Source organism: Lygodium microphyllum, chromosome 30, assembly GCF_053477565.2.
Source record: "Lygodium microphyllum isolate KBCC chromosome 30, Lygodium_microphyllum_v1.1.10, whole genome shotgun sequence".
NCBI lineage: Eukaryota > Viridiplantae > Streptophyta > Polypodiopsida > Schizaeales > Lygodiaceae > Lygodium > Lygodium microphyllum.
The window spans coordinates 37,019,610-37,033,890 of record NC_141164.1 but is presented as its reverse complement, the minus strand read 5'-3'; the positions used below and the strand labels follow the sequence as shown (position 1 = coordinate 37,033,890).

The 14,281-nt window shown below is 38.7% G+C and overlaps 1 pseudogene; it reads right to left on the bottom strand.

The window, feature by feature from the left end:
* Window positions 1-7,917: 7,917 nt before the first annotated feature.
* LOC148009736 (uncharacterized) lies at window positions 7,918-8,669 on the bottom strand (annotated as a pseudogene).
* Window positions 8,670-14,281: the final 5,612 nt, after the last annotated feature.

Sequence of the window (14,281 nt, the reverse complement as noted above, 5' to 3'; positions counted from 1 at the left end):
GGAGAAGAGGAAGATGCGGGAGAGAAGAGCACACACAATGTAGGTGCTGTCAAGAATGATATATATATATAATAAAGAATATGGGCAATCATTATACACAGGCACACCAAGGGTCTTTTACCCCAACAACCTCCCACTAAAAGACCAATGGGCCAAGGAGTGAAAAACAAAGAAAAAATAAAAGAGACAAGGTGAGGAATCATGACATCTCACCCAATTCCCAATCAAAAAGCGAGCTATGCAATAAGCATTGGGAACCTCTATAGAAGAGCGAAGCATCCCCAAGTCCATGACATCCAGGAGACAAGTGATCCCACAGCTCCATACAACAGAGCAATCCAATAATGCTTCTCATGAAGCAAGCACAACTCATGAGTGCAAGGCTATAATGCATAAGCATCAGAGTAGCGCATATCATCAGCATGGTGCATAGGAGACAGCTGAGAGCATATAGATTCTCCAAAGTCAATCATAGAAGAAGGGCCAGTATCCCGGGCAATGGGGTCTCAAGATAGTATGCGGCCTCAATGAAGCGGAAGACTGACATACGACTGTAGCATCAACCATAAAGCGCACTGAACGTGTATCAAGAGGCTTGAGAGATGTGTGCCTCTCATAAAAGACTGCATGACAACTGTATATAACCTACTAGGCATCCAAATCCCATAACCTATAAGCCTGAAAGTCACCATCTCCATAACCAAGGAGGATGCGTATGCATGACATAGGCATTTCTGGCATACATACAAATGACTAGCATCCAAACATCCTCAAGTAATCATAGGAGGGTCTCATGCCAATCCATGACTCGTGTGGTGTAATACCATCCATAGTCAGACACGGTGTCCTATTAAGCAAGTAGACTACCGTCATAAGGGCCTCAGCCCAAAAGCCATAAGATAACCTAGCTATGGTAAGCATAGAAGCAACCTTTTCTTGTAGAGTCAGGCACATGCCATGAGCAATCTCGTTATACCATGGCATAGGAAATCAATGCCAGATTGCTGACAATAGGACTGAAAGCTAGGAGAGATAGCGTGACTCTCATAATCCATCTACAAGCACCTAGGCCTACAACTAGCAAAATCCATAAACCTGTCAAGCATAACTGCGGCATCCTCAATCTGTATCAAGGGAAAATCCCAAACATGGTGGGTAGCATGATCCACAAAGGTCATAAAGTACGACACTCCACCAAGTGACTGGGAAGGCATAGGTCCATATACTTCATAATGGACAAGATCTATAGTATCATGCCTCTCACGATTGCCATGAGAAAAGGGGCTCTACAAGGACCATAAGTACAATCAAGGCAAGCATCAAGATCTGCATGTGACATAGGAGGAAGCAATGAGTCTGATTGAGACAAGATCTGGACCACCTCTCTGTGGTGCATATGGCCTAGGTGATAATGCCATAACAATGCATGTGCTATCCAGATAACTCCAACCATAGAATCTCCCACATGTGAGACATGCACTAGGTAATGAGAACCAACTCTAGAACCTCTGGCCAAAACCAAGCAACAATGACATATCTTCCATGACCTATCCTGAAGAGAAACAAAGTAACCTGCATCATGCAACTAATGAATAGACATCAAGCTCTTACTAAGCATAGGAACATGTAATACATCATGGAGCACAAGAGAAGTCCTATCAGGCAAAGCTAGGTGTATGTCCCATGTACCAACAATAGCATAAGTCTACTCAAGGCCCAAATCAATGCATATGTCAACCTCCCTGTAGGAAGAGAACCATGCTCTAAAATGGGTAACATGACAAGAGGCTGAAGAATCCAACAGCCAATCAAAGACATAGGCCCAATCATTGAGCAAGTAAGTTGTAGGGAAACTAGATGACAGGAGGGCATGCTTAACTACATCATCATGGGTAACTTCATGCATCTCACCACTAGAAAGAGTGGTAACACCTACTGCTTCACTGACTCTCTGCTCATGTCAAGTCTATCTCTGTCTCTGCTACTCTCTAGTTCATCTAAAACATTTTCTTTTAACATTCCCAAGCTTTCCACAATAGAAGCATACAACATCTGTAACTGAAGAACCTGTAGAAGACAATAAGAAATCCAAGTCATCATGAATAGGGCTATCCATAGCATCCACGGAACTCAAGAAGTTGAGGGTTGTCCCAACAGATGGAACCTGCTCATAAAGACAATCATCTGTAAGTGCATCAGTGGTAGAAGCATGCTGCAAAGGCTCATGAAATCTCAACGGAAGGGAGGATGTAAAGGCATCAACCAAGGATGCAAAAGCTTCCACATGAAGAAGAGTCGTAGCCAATTGCATGACATAACCAACCACAGTAAGGTAAAGCATAAGACATCTTTCATAAGAGCATATGGTATTCAACCATGAAATCAGCCCATAACCATAATGGCAAACATGACTCTACAGTATATCATACCACATAGTAGCAGCCAAGTCAATGGAAGACCGATAAGTGTGGCATAAGATATTGCAATGGTCAAGCTCTAGAAGAAGCCCAAATATATGTACAACATCATCAATACAAGTGGCTCTATAAGGTATACAACAGTAGACCATGTTCCTAGATGGGTAAGCATACATAGCATCTGCTCTCTAACATGGACGGGCAACAGTAGCCCACTAGCATAGAAGCTAGACAACAAAGGAGCAAGAAAGCCATAATTGTAGCCCAAACACTGTAAAGTCCACTAATCAACTAGGTATCCTACAACAAATCCAAACACCAATGAGCAATCAAAGCTCAATATCCAACTGCCAAAGAAGAATGGAGCAATCACTACTCAACATGTATCCGCATCCACCAAACATCCAGGGATCCATACCATTAGAGCATCAAAGGCCAAATAGCATCCAAGGTTGTAACAGAAAAAGCCAAATCAAAATCAATGTCCAATTTCTCCACAAAAGTCCTCAAATCCAAGTCTTTTCAAGCCCAAACATCTACCATATTGCAGCGACCCAAAAGCATCCACATTAGACATAAACCCACATGGGTAGCCTAGGTATAAGCAATCATAAGTGGAATGCCAACTACAAATACAAAATGACAGTGAACCATAAAATTGAGCTCTATTTCTTGCTCAAAATCATTTTGGGAGCAAAAAGAACCATGTGGCATCATCCAAATACATCAGTACATAAACCCAAATAGTCGGGAGCACCCTGTGGCCAATAGGCATAACCCAACTATAGCATAAATAGCTTCGGCCCTAAAGTTTCCAGCAGCCAATAAATGTCCAAAACTGAGTAAACAGTGGCTCAATCCAAGCTCAAAACCATAGGCAAACCATAGGCATACTTACCCATATGTTTAGGCACCAACCGGGCATAATCAAGCATCAAATGACCATGTAGCATAATCATAAAATGTAATGACAAGGGGCTGTCCTATTTTGGGCTGCTTGTGGACTATGTAAAATAGTCAATGGCTGAGCAAATTCAACCCCAAAATCATCTCATATCATGGGCATACATTCCCCTAGCATTCGGGGAGCATTCATGACCAACCGAGCAACCAATGTCAATGCCAAAGTGGTCAGACATAAAATGCTAATGTAGCACTGTTGTGGGCTGCCTATAAACTATATATAATTGTCCCAAATCTAAAGTAAATCACATCAATTTGCAATGCCAAGCTTGAAGACCAAGGCCAAGGTTTAAATCAAGTGTCGGGGGCTCAAGAAGCCATGTCCAAGTGCCCTATTGATGAGGGGCTGCTTCAAATGATGGTCATGAGCTCTAGATAGGTCTAAAAAATGGCCCTAAATGCCAAATCATTCCAGCATCATGTTTTTGTACAAAACCAGGGTGGGGGGAGGCAAGACAAGTCCCAATGGAGGCCTAGAGTATGCCCAAACAAGCCTACAAAGGCTCAAGTCAAGGGGAAGTAGAGACAAGCTCCAAAGAGTGAAGCTATGGTTGCCCCTACTCTTCCAAACCTTACTGTACCTGTGAATGGCTGAAATTGAGTGAGAAGCAGGCTCTTCTACCTCGTGTGCATAGTCTGATCACACTCTAGAGAAGACTCACTTTGATACCAGTTGAAGGGGATGCAATGGCAGTGGAGAAGGAGAAGAGGAAGATGTAGGAGAGAAGAGCACATACAATGTAGGTGCTATGAAGAATGATATATATATATATATATATATATATATATATATATATATATATATATATATATATATATATATATATATATATATATATATATATATATATATATATATATATATATATGAATAAAGAATATGGATGGTCACTATACACAAGTAGGCCCAAGGGCCTTTTACCCCAACATTAGCGTTGTTGTTGGTATAAAATTACTTATAAAAATTGTGTGTCGCTTAAGCTACGACAAGCATCGCATAAGCGATGATGAACATCGCTTAAGCGACGCCTGTGTGCAATGACTAGAAATTGATCCATTTTTTTCCAACGAGATTTACATATACACACTCAAAATCATATCTCTCTCTCTCTCTATATATATATATATATATATATATGTATGTATGTATGTATGTATGTATGTATACATACATACATGCATACATACATATATATATATTTATTTATTTATTTATATGTATATATATAGGTATATATATATATTTATATGTATATATATAGGTATATATATATATATATATATATATATATATATATATATATATATATATATATATATATATATATATATATATATATATACACACACACATATATGTATGTATGTATGTATGTATATACACACACACACATGTGTGTGTGTGCGTGCATGCGTGCGTGTGTGCACGCATGTGTGTGTGTGTGTGTGCGTGTGTAATTTGGCGCTCGCTTCCTTGCACTTGGGATTGCTCTCAGTGCCCTCATTATTTCTATTCTGCATAGTATTGCGAAGGTTGATCAGACCGGTGCATAAGCAATACAAATTTACAGTTTCATCCTAAACATGAATCATGGTAAACATCGCTATCTCTCTTTTATTGTTAATTTTTTACATTGAAACTTTAAATTAAATGAAAATTAGACCCTTGTGTTTGTTTATTGAAAATAAAAAGTAAAACATATACATAGAGCATTGTAGCAAGACATCGAACTAGCAAAACACATATACCTGAATGCATGAGTTCGATGGCTCATTAGATTCCATTTTTAGTGTGCTTTTTATGATAGGTTATATTATATGGTTTTGATAAATATATAGACATATTTATCGGTTGCCTCCCAAGTTTTTTAATATGGTGCCCCACACACACACACACACATTGTAATGACCATAGGGTCGAGCCTAGCCCAAGCCCATGATGTAATGTCAACTAAGTTGTAGGATTGGACCTTGCCACATAGGTATAACGCCCAAAACGGCCTCAACAGTTGTAGGACTGGACCTTGCCACATAGGTATAACTCCCAAAACGGCCTCAACAGTTCAGTTGTGGAGACATTCTTGATGTATGACCAAATGGGAATAAAGAGAGAAGAGGACGCCTGGAATAAGGGCCAGTTATGGACTAAACCTATGCACACCACATTGGTGGAGGCGCCTAGCAATTCTCCCGTACTCACATAACAGTTCTCTATTCATCACGTGATTCGCTGCTTTACACAGACTAAATCGGGTCATCTTTTGCCACTGCTCTACCCACACATGAGTCACCCAATTTCACCCTAGAGACCTCCTTATGAGGATGCCTCATTAAATCTTGATTTTTCCCATGCAACTCCAATGGAACAAATGTTCCAAGTTGTGTCTAGTATGGTGGTTAAGATCAACAATACTAATCAAGCCCTTCTCAGTTATCTATTGATGAAAGGCTCCCACACACATAAGCCTGACCCCAAGGTGCATCCCAAAGCATTTTTTGGCATTCACACAAAAGATGTTTTGACATGGTTGGATCATTTTGAGGACGTTGTTAGCCATCAGCAATGGCTTGATACTCGCAAAGTAATGGAGGCTCGCACTCTGCTTGAAGGCATAACCGCCACATGGTCTGTCCACCAACAGCAAGAGGATGCTATCAAAATAGATTGGGTAAATCAAATATCTTTGTTAATTCAAAATTTTGCTAACCACAATGTCATGCAGACTACTCTACAACAATTAAAAACATTGATGCAACAGCATTTCAAACCAGTAGCGCAGTTTGCGATTAAGCTAGATCAACTATTACTACGTGCTGATCCCACCATGTTTGAAGAAATGAAATTGTTCTTCCTTTGGCCTCACCTTCACCATGATCTGCCCTGCCAGATTTGTGACCAAGGCCCAACTTTTTTCTATAGTGCAAGTACTAAAGAGAGTGCAGAACTTTCATTTGCAATGATCTGGGCTTTTACCAAATTTCACCCATATCTTCATGGAACCACTGTCACTATCGAAACTTACCATCAACCCATCATCCCTCTTCTACAAAAATCCCACCCACCAGGATGGCTTCTTTGATGGGCTTTGGCACTTCAAGAATACTAATTTACAATCAGATACAGGAAAGGATTGACCAACTACATCGCTGATTAAGAAACTGCAAGAGCTTGAATCGCCCACTCAGAAACCCAACTATCTCTCACTGATATAGGTGAATGAACCATTTGAGATGGTTGGTTGGGATCTCATAGGTCCATTTCCTACTTCTGTGGTAGGCAAAAAATCTATCCTTGTCATGAGAGACTATCTAGCTACATGGTGTGAAGCTGAAGCACTCCCGTATACAAAAGCATCTACAGTCACGTCAACTCTTCTCCATAACGTCATAGTTTGTCATGGTTGCCCCCAACAACTCTTGTATATACATAGAGATAGAACAAAAGAAAGAAAGGGAGAGATTATTGTGGACTTACCATCCGATAAATTAGCTTGCTAAATTATGAGCCAAAAAGAAAAATAAGAAAAATATAAATATTGAAAATTATAAGACGTCAATTATCGTACCTAGGTTCAACCTTTTGTTCCCTATTTTGTACGACTCGGTATATCTCGGTGCAACTTTGCGGTACCTTAATCGATAAACATGAAAACAAAGAAAACTTTTTAGTGCTAGATTTGGTACTTGGTACTTGGTACTTGATTTGATATCAAGTTCCATAATGAAACTTCATTTTTGCAATTGGTACATGGTACATGGTACTTGGTACTAGATTCGATGCTTGGTACTTGATTTGGCATAACTTGGTACTTGGTACCAGATTCGGTACTTGGTGCTTGATTCGGTGCTTAGTACTTGATTTGGTACTTGGTATAGATTGGATGCTTGATACTTGATTGGTCGCGATCTAACTTTGTAGTACCTTAAACAATAAACATGGAAACAAAGAAACCTTTCTAGTGTTAGATTTGGTACTTGGTACTTGGTACTTGATTTGGTATTAGGTTTCATAATGAAACCTCGTACTTGCATTTGGTACATAGTACATGGTACATAAATTGAAATCAGTTATTATAACCGTAATAGCTTATGGTGAGCTTGATACTTTGAAATCATGTGCTTTGAAACTTCATAGTTTGGATATTTGAGCTTGAAAGTTAGCTTGAGTTGATACATAGCATAGAATATGGGACCTCTGTAGAAACTATGGAAATGAAAAGCTTGTTAATATTAGAGCCTAACATAGAAAAACACTAAACCGTGATAAAAATTATGATTTGTCTCTATCTAGCTTTCCAAGAGACAATAAACAATAGACAAATAATTAATTGTTTGACAATATACAAATTCAATGATGCAACAAACATACGTCAATATATACCATCAGTAAATATATGTACATGTGTCTAGAGTGTGTAGTGATCAATCCTCACATATACAAAACAAGTCTCATCCTCACATATGTCTATACAATGAATAGTGATGAATCCTCACATATACAATACAATTCTCATCCTCAAATATACATAATAGATCCCTAGGCACAATCACTATATGAGTCATCACTATACGAGTCACTAGTATTGGACTCATGATCACCATCACTAGTGCCCCCACCCACAGCACCACCATTTCCCCCATCTCCATGATCATCACCACCATGGCCAGTGATTTGGCCGTCACTCCCCTCAGCCTCTCGGCGTTGCCCCCAAGCCTCCTGTGTCAAGCCACCTCTATCATGTCATCATCGCCATATTGCTCCTGCATTAGTTAGTGAAATCAAATAAGAATATATTATAGCTAACATAAAAATAAACTACAAAAAAAAATAGTGATACTCACAAGTGGATCTGGCTTGTTAGTAAAGTGTCCCCTACAAAGCATGGTAGCCGTAGTATGTGGCATACTCCATCTCCTGCACCGTAGGTGCACGACCATAGTCTTTGGTCTGCATCAAAAAAGAACCAAAGACTTATTAATTCCTTCATTCAATAATATTACATTTGAAAGTTAAAATTTGAATGGTCTATACTCACAAATGTGGCCACAAATCCATCCTGTCCCATCCGGCCTAGTCTAGATTTGTGACCAACTATCACTCTCTTTCATATTGCCTCCTATGTAAATTTGATTAAATAAAATAACATAGATTAGAGAATAGTTAGAATAAATCTAGCAAAGTTCATATTAATTCTAATATATGTTAGCAAAGGCACACACCTTCTGCTGAGGAAAACTGATGCATAGGCATCTCTCCTTACGAAAGTATTGCCATGTCTCCATGCACATATTACAATAAGCATTAGAATATACCAAAGAACTTGTTAGATTTCAATGTTTTTTTACTTTTATTGATTTTTTAACTTTGATCATTTGATAAATGTCTCATGTTTTTATGTTACTTGAAAATCAGATTCAGACCGCCGATAAGAGGGTACACCGCCACCTCCTACTGGTGGTGGTTGGGGTGTGCAGAGTTCCAATACTACACATGAACCGGTTTACGATGATTTCTACTACAATGAGTCTATTATATGTTGGTGCGCTCGTTGTCATGGCACATATCGAAGGCCACGACAAGAGTGCTTTTCACATGAGATGACTCATGGTACTTTTGAGTGAGCACCACCACCTAAGGAGTGACATCAACCTATGGTATGTGAATGTTCTCCCTTAGTTTTATTATTGGTTATTTTATAAATCAAAAGCTCATATATAATGCAACCATATTATATATGTAGGTATATTCACTTAACGAGGATCACTTCACTATCAGTGGTGCACATGTCCCTCGAACAAGGCACGGACATGTCATTTGTCAATTGCAACTCAAGGTTTCTCGACATCCTCTACCTCCTACTTTGGAGGCTGAGATGGGTGGAGATCATCTGTTGCCTACTCATTTGCATTCTCTAGTATAGACATATGATCGAAGACGATATGGAGGATGGCAAAGAGGACCACTTCCTTTAAATGGAGTGGTTTTTAGCTTCTAGGGCAATCACTACATGATTGCTCCATCTACCATCAATGGAGCAGGACGAAACCTCTTTATTGCACAGGATTTGCATGTGCCCCCTTGTTCAGAGGTCACCCTTATTCCTTTTTGTGGAACTATATATAGATGGGGTTCATGGCATCAACTTACTCGCTACATTCAAAGCATGAGTACTTATGGGTTATGTCTCAATGCAGCCTCTCTTTCTAATAGAGGGATTACATATCCAAAAGGACAAAGACTCTATGTTGACAGAAGACCTTACTCTCAAGGAAACATAGCAAGTTTAATCAATAGTAGTCGAGGGATGAGTGCAAGAACCAATTGCACGTTTGTGGAGTGTGAGAATAGTCATGAATCAGGACATATGAGTAGGGATGTACAAAGATGTGACATGATTAGACATCAAAGTCCTCTCCTCCATATAGAGATCAATGAGCTTCTTCAGCCAATAAACTTGCAAGACTGTACTTTCTTTTTCATAGAGGTCGTTGAACTTTTTCCATACACCATATGTACCTTCCATGGCTTTCACATTAAAATACCTAGACTTTGAAAGTGTCAATATAATAGTAAGGCATACCAACTCATCCAATTCCTCCCATACATTTACATCCATGCCTTGAGGCTTAATCCCTACATTTGATCAACCTCGCTTCCTTCTTCTAAACCAAAAACATTGTATACTTTCTCTTTAATATGAAGAGTTCATACCATCAAGCTTTTCAATGTTGAACAATGCATTCACTAAATTCGATGAAGAAACCATAATGGAAAAAGTATGTATGCACAAAATAACAAGATATACCTAACTACAAGCTCAAAATAGACCATGGACTACAAATGTAGTGCCCCACAAAGCCAAGCAACAATATTTAGATACCAAAGTAAGCATAAAGGAGTTTCCCTTTTCTCCAAGCAAAATTTTTCGAGCAAGATAAGAAAATTGAGCAGCATGTGCCAAAGCACATGAGATACAATAGGGAAAAGCATTCTAGAAAGCACACACAACACATATACTCTCTCTCTCTCTCTCTCTCTCTCTCTCTCTCTCTCTCTCTCTCTCTCTCTCTCTCTCTCTCTCTCTCTCTCTCTCTCTCTCTCTCTCTCTCTCTCTCTCTCTCTCTCTCTCTCTCTCTCTCTCTCTCTCTCTCTCTCTCTCTCTCTCTCTCTCTCTCTCTCTCTCTCTCTCTCTCTCTCTCTCTCTCTCTCTCTCTCTCTCTCTCTCTCTCTCCATGTCTCAATCTATTAACATGTCTCCAAATACATCATTCTCAAACTAGAGATGTAGCCTAATTAGGAAAAGTATGGCTCCTCTCCATGTTTGGTCGTCAACCTTTACCATCAAGTCTCCTAGACCTTGTTCTAGTGGGCATATAGTGATGCATCATACTCTCAATCGAATGCATGTGAAAGTCTTGAAATAGTGACATGCTCTCTTCTAGATATACATGGGATAGGAGAAATTATGCACTAAACTCTAAAAGAAAGTTGTATACAATGAGGATTGATCAATCCCCTCTACATGTAGTCTAACATGTCATGAGGGCATCGAATCAAGCTCATGATGAAAAATAGCATTGAAAATTCGAGAAGAGTCCTTGTGTGCTCAAGTTTGCTAAAACCTACAAAGATGAATGACCAATCAACTGAGGGGTGGGCTATAAATAGCCAAGTAGCCCAAAAACTAATTGATTGCTATTGAGAGTACCAAAAATATGGTCAAATGCATAAAATAATGGAAAAAATGCAATCCCTACTATATGAGCTAATCACCAACAAAAACATGTGTGAATTCACCCTCTAATCACATTGAAAAAGAAATGCAAGGCTAGAAAGAAACCACATTCAATGTGGACACACCTAAGATTTGACCGGAAAAGAAGTGCATGGTCTAGAAAGAGCTGCCTCCTCAATCAAAACACATGACAAATTGAATGTTAGAGCTCCTAATGTCCCCATCTAAATCAAATTGAGGATCATATGTAGGAGATGACAATGTGTGACAAACATGAGTACTAATTGTTGAGAAACCTTAGTTCATTAAGTGCAATTTTTTTCCTTAATTCCCATTTTACACTTATAGCCCCAAAAAGGAAGAGGGCCCATATTTTGGGGCATTAGCCAAGACTATCTAGTGTCTGTAAGTAGGGCATTCACTTCATTCATCCATCATCCATTAGATCTCATTATCCTCTTCATTCTTCAACCTCTCCATTGCGATCTACACCTTAACATGGAGGACATCTCAATTCTTGGAGTACTCTCTTATCATATTTGCTATTTGCACCCTATTTCATCATCTTCAAGTGATAGTTTTAGGGAAATTTTGGTTGCCTAGTTGCCACTCCTCCAACAGATTGGCAACTTCTTTTGCATGCTAGTGACATCAGATTGTGTGCTAGTGACCATTCTTCGAGCACTTTGGATCTACATTATGCTATTCTAGCTACTCCAAATTCCACATGTCGCTCTTGTTTGTAGTTTATAGCCTAAATTAATAGTATTTTGCTATTACAAACCCTCCTATAGTTGTATTTGCTGTCATAGCAGGCCACCTATTACCTCTTGGTGTATGCAATGATTACATGTCATTATTTTCCTCCACTTTGACAACTCATGAGGATTGTGTTTCATTCCCTCTATAAGTATCCTTTCTTCTACAATATCTAGTTTTATACTATACTACCTTGAGGAGTGCACTTTTCTTCCTCATAATGTAAATCCCCTTCAGGTTCTACTACCTAATCAACTAGGATAGTGCAATCACTTCAAAGCATTGCTTCATTGTATCAACATGATTTAGTGTTTCTCATTCTTCATTCATCATTTTCTTCGTTGTTTCTAAGTTTCTTTATCATAATGTTTGTCGTATACTCTATGTTTTCTTACAATAAACCTTACAATCATTTTGACATGGTATTAGAGCATAGTGTTTCATCTTTTAACAAGCCCAACCCATGGTGCCATACCATGAATAACATTTTTAGCACACACTACGAGAACACAAGCTATATCAAAACATAAATGTATAGTAAACATTGAAAAATCCATAAATATAGAAGGCAAATACCAAGCAATAAACCTTAGCATGGGAACAAAAAGGGGCATGCTAGTCCAAACAATCTCCCTGTATGAAGTAGAAGACATAATGTAAGAAAATTTGGTAGCTCATTCAATCTATTGCAACTATGACACACCTATTAAGTTGGCAAATACCTACAAATGATACTACAATCAATAAGGATCCACAATTTTCCAATGCGGAGGTAGCAAGGGTAGTCTTAAAGAATATATGGTCCTCTGTCTATGTATCACATGGTGAACATGGTACACCACCATGGAGGATGACTCCATAATGAAGGTCCAAAAATATAAAGTCCAAGACCCATGAAACCATATGCCCTTCTTGGCATACTACCTCTCAACACAAGGTCTCACCAACACCATGTGATCATGAATTAGTGTAAATATGGGATTACTCAAACTAGTGGCAAAATCATTTCCAATGGATACATAATCCCCAACAATAAAAATGCTCTTATTGAAGATTAGAGAGAAGTGAGATCTCAATGATCCTTATGGGATCAATGAGAAACTAGAATGCAAAGAACCCCCCCCCCCCTCTCTCTCTCTCTCTCTCTCTCTCTCTCTCTCTCTCTCTCTCTCTCTCTCTCTCTCTCTCTCTCTCTCTCTCTCTCTCTCTCTCTCTCTCTCTCTCTCTCTCTCTCTTTGTGGACCTATCTCCCTTAGTGTATATGTATCAATGATTTAGTAAGCATCTTTGAAGCCTACTCTACATCGAAATGTTAGTGCACATATATTAGTGCATTCATCAATGTGCCTACATGTCATCAAAATGAGGTCTAGGAGGTTGGACTGCCATGGCTTTTCTAGGAGAGATTCACCACGAAAAAGTTCCAAGCTTTAATTCCCATTTTGGTTTTAGTTTGAATTTGCTAACTCAACATTGGAGTTTAATACTTTCATGGCAATTCAAAATGTTACAAATTTGGCTATCATCATCAAAGGAAGTGATTCTCAAAAGTGCTCCTATGTATTTTGAGGGCATTCTTCCTACCAAAAAAGTGAGAAGAAGAAAATGTCATTGTAACTTTGTTTCCACTCGAGCTTATTTTAGCTTCCAATAGAAAAACCATCAAAGAAACTTGCATTGCTCGATCTCACATATCTTGGAAGATGCTTCAAATTCACACCTCACTATCCATCTCAACAAGCAAAAAATAGAAGAACCTCTTAGGAAAGCCTTGTGATATTCTCATCAAGAGGAAGATAGTTCAACTCCCTAGTGAGTCATCAATATCAATTTGTTGATATTGGGTCTTTAAGCTCTACCATAGTTAGGTCACTAATGATTTAGTAGTGTGTTGACTAACTATTATGTGAACTTCTACAAGCTGGTAGTAATAGCATTTATTTTTAATTTGCTTTGTTGAAGTTGAGTTGTACTGCTATAATGTGACTTTCCTTAAAATTGACATGACGATACTCATTCCATCCAAAACCACCTGAGGCAGCTAGGATAGTTCATCCAAAGGTAACACAATAATACATTTGCAAAAAAGCAATTGCCATGAACTACCAAACCAATGACCCAATATTTCAAAGTACATACATTTAGTATCAAGCCATTGGACCACTTGTGAAAATAATTGGATAATATTACATTTTGATTTGACTATTGGGCAAAGATTTTGGAATATTTAGCTTCCATGCTAACCCGAGTGTGTAATGGCCTACATAAATACAAAAGTGCAAGTCTACAAGGACAGATGATAATGGAGTGCAAACTGAGGTTGGAGGCATGTGGAGGATTTGCAACCAGATCTTAATTAGCTAGATGACTTATGACCTTGATTATGATCATTTCACATTGATACTA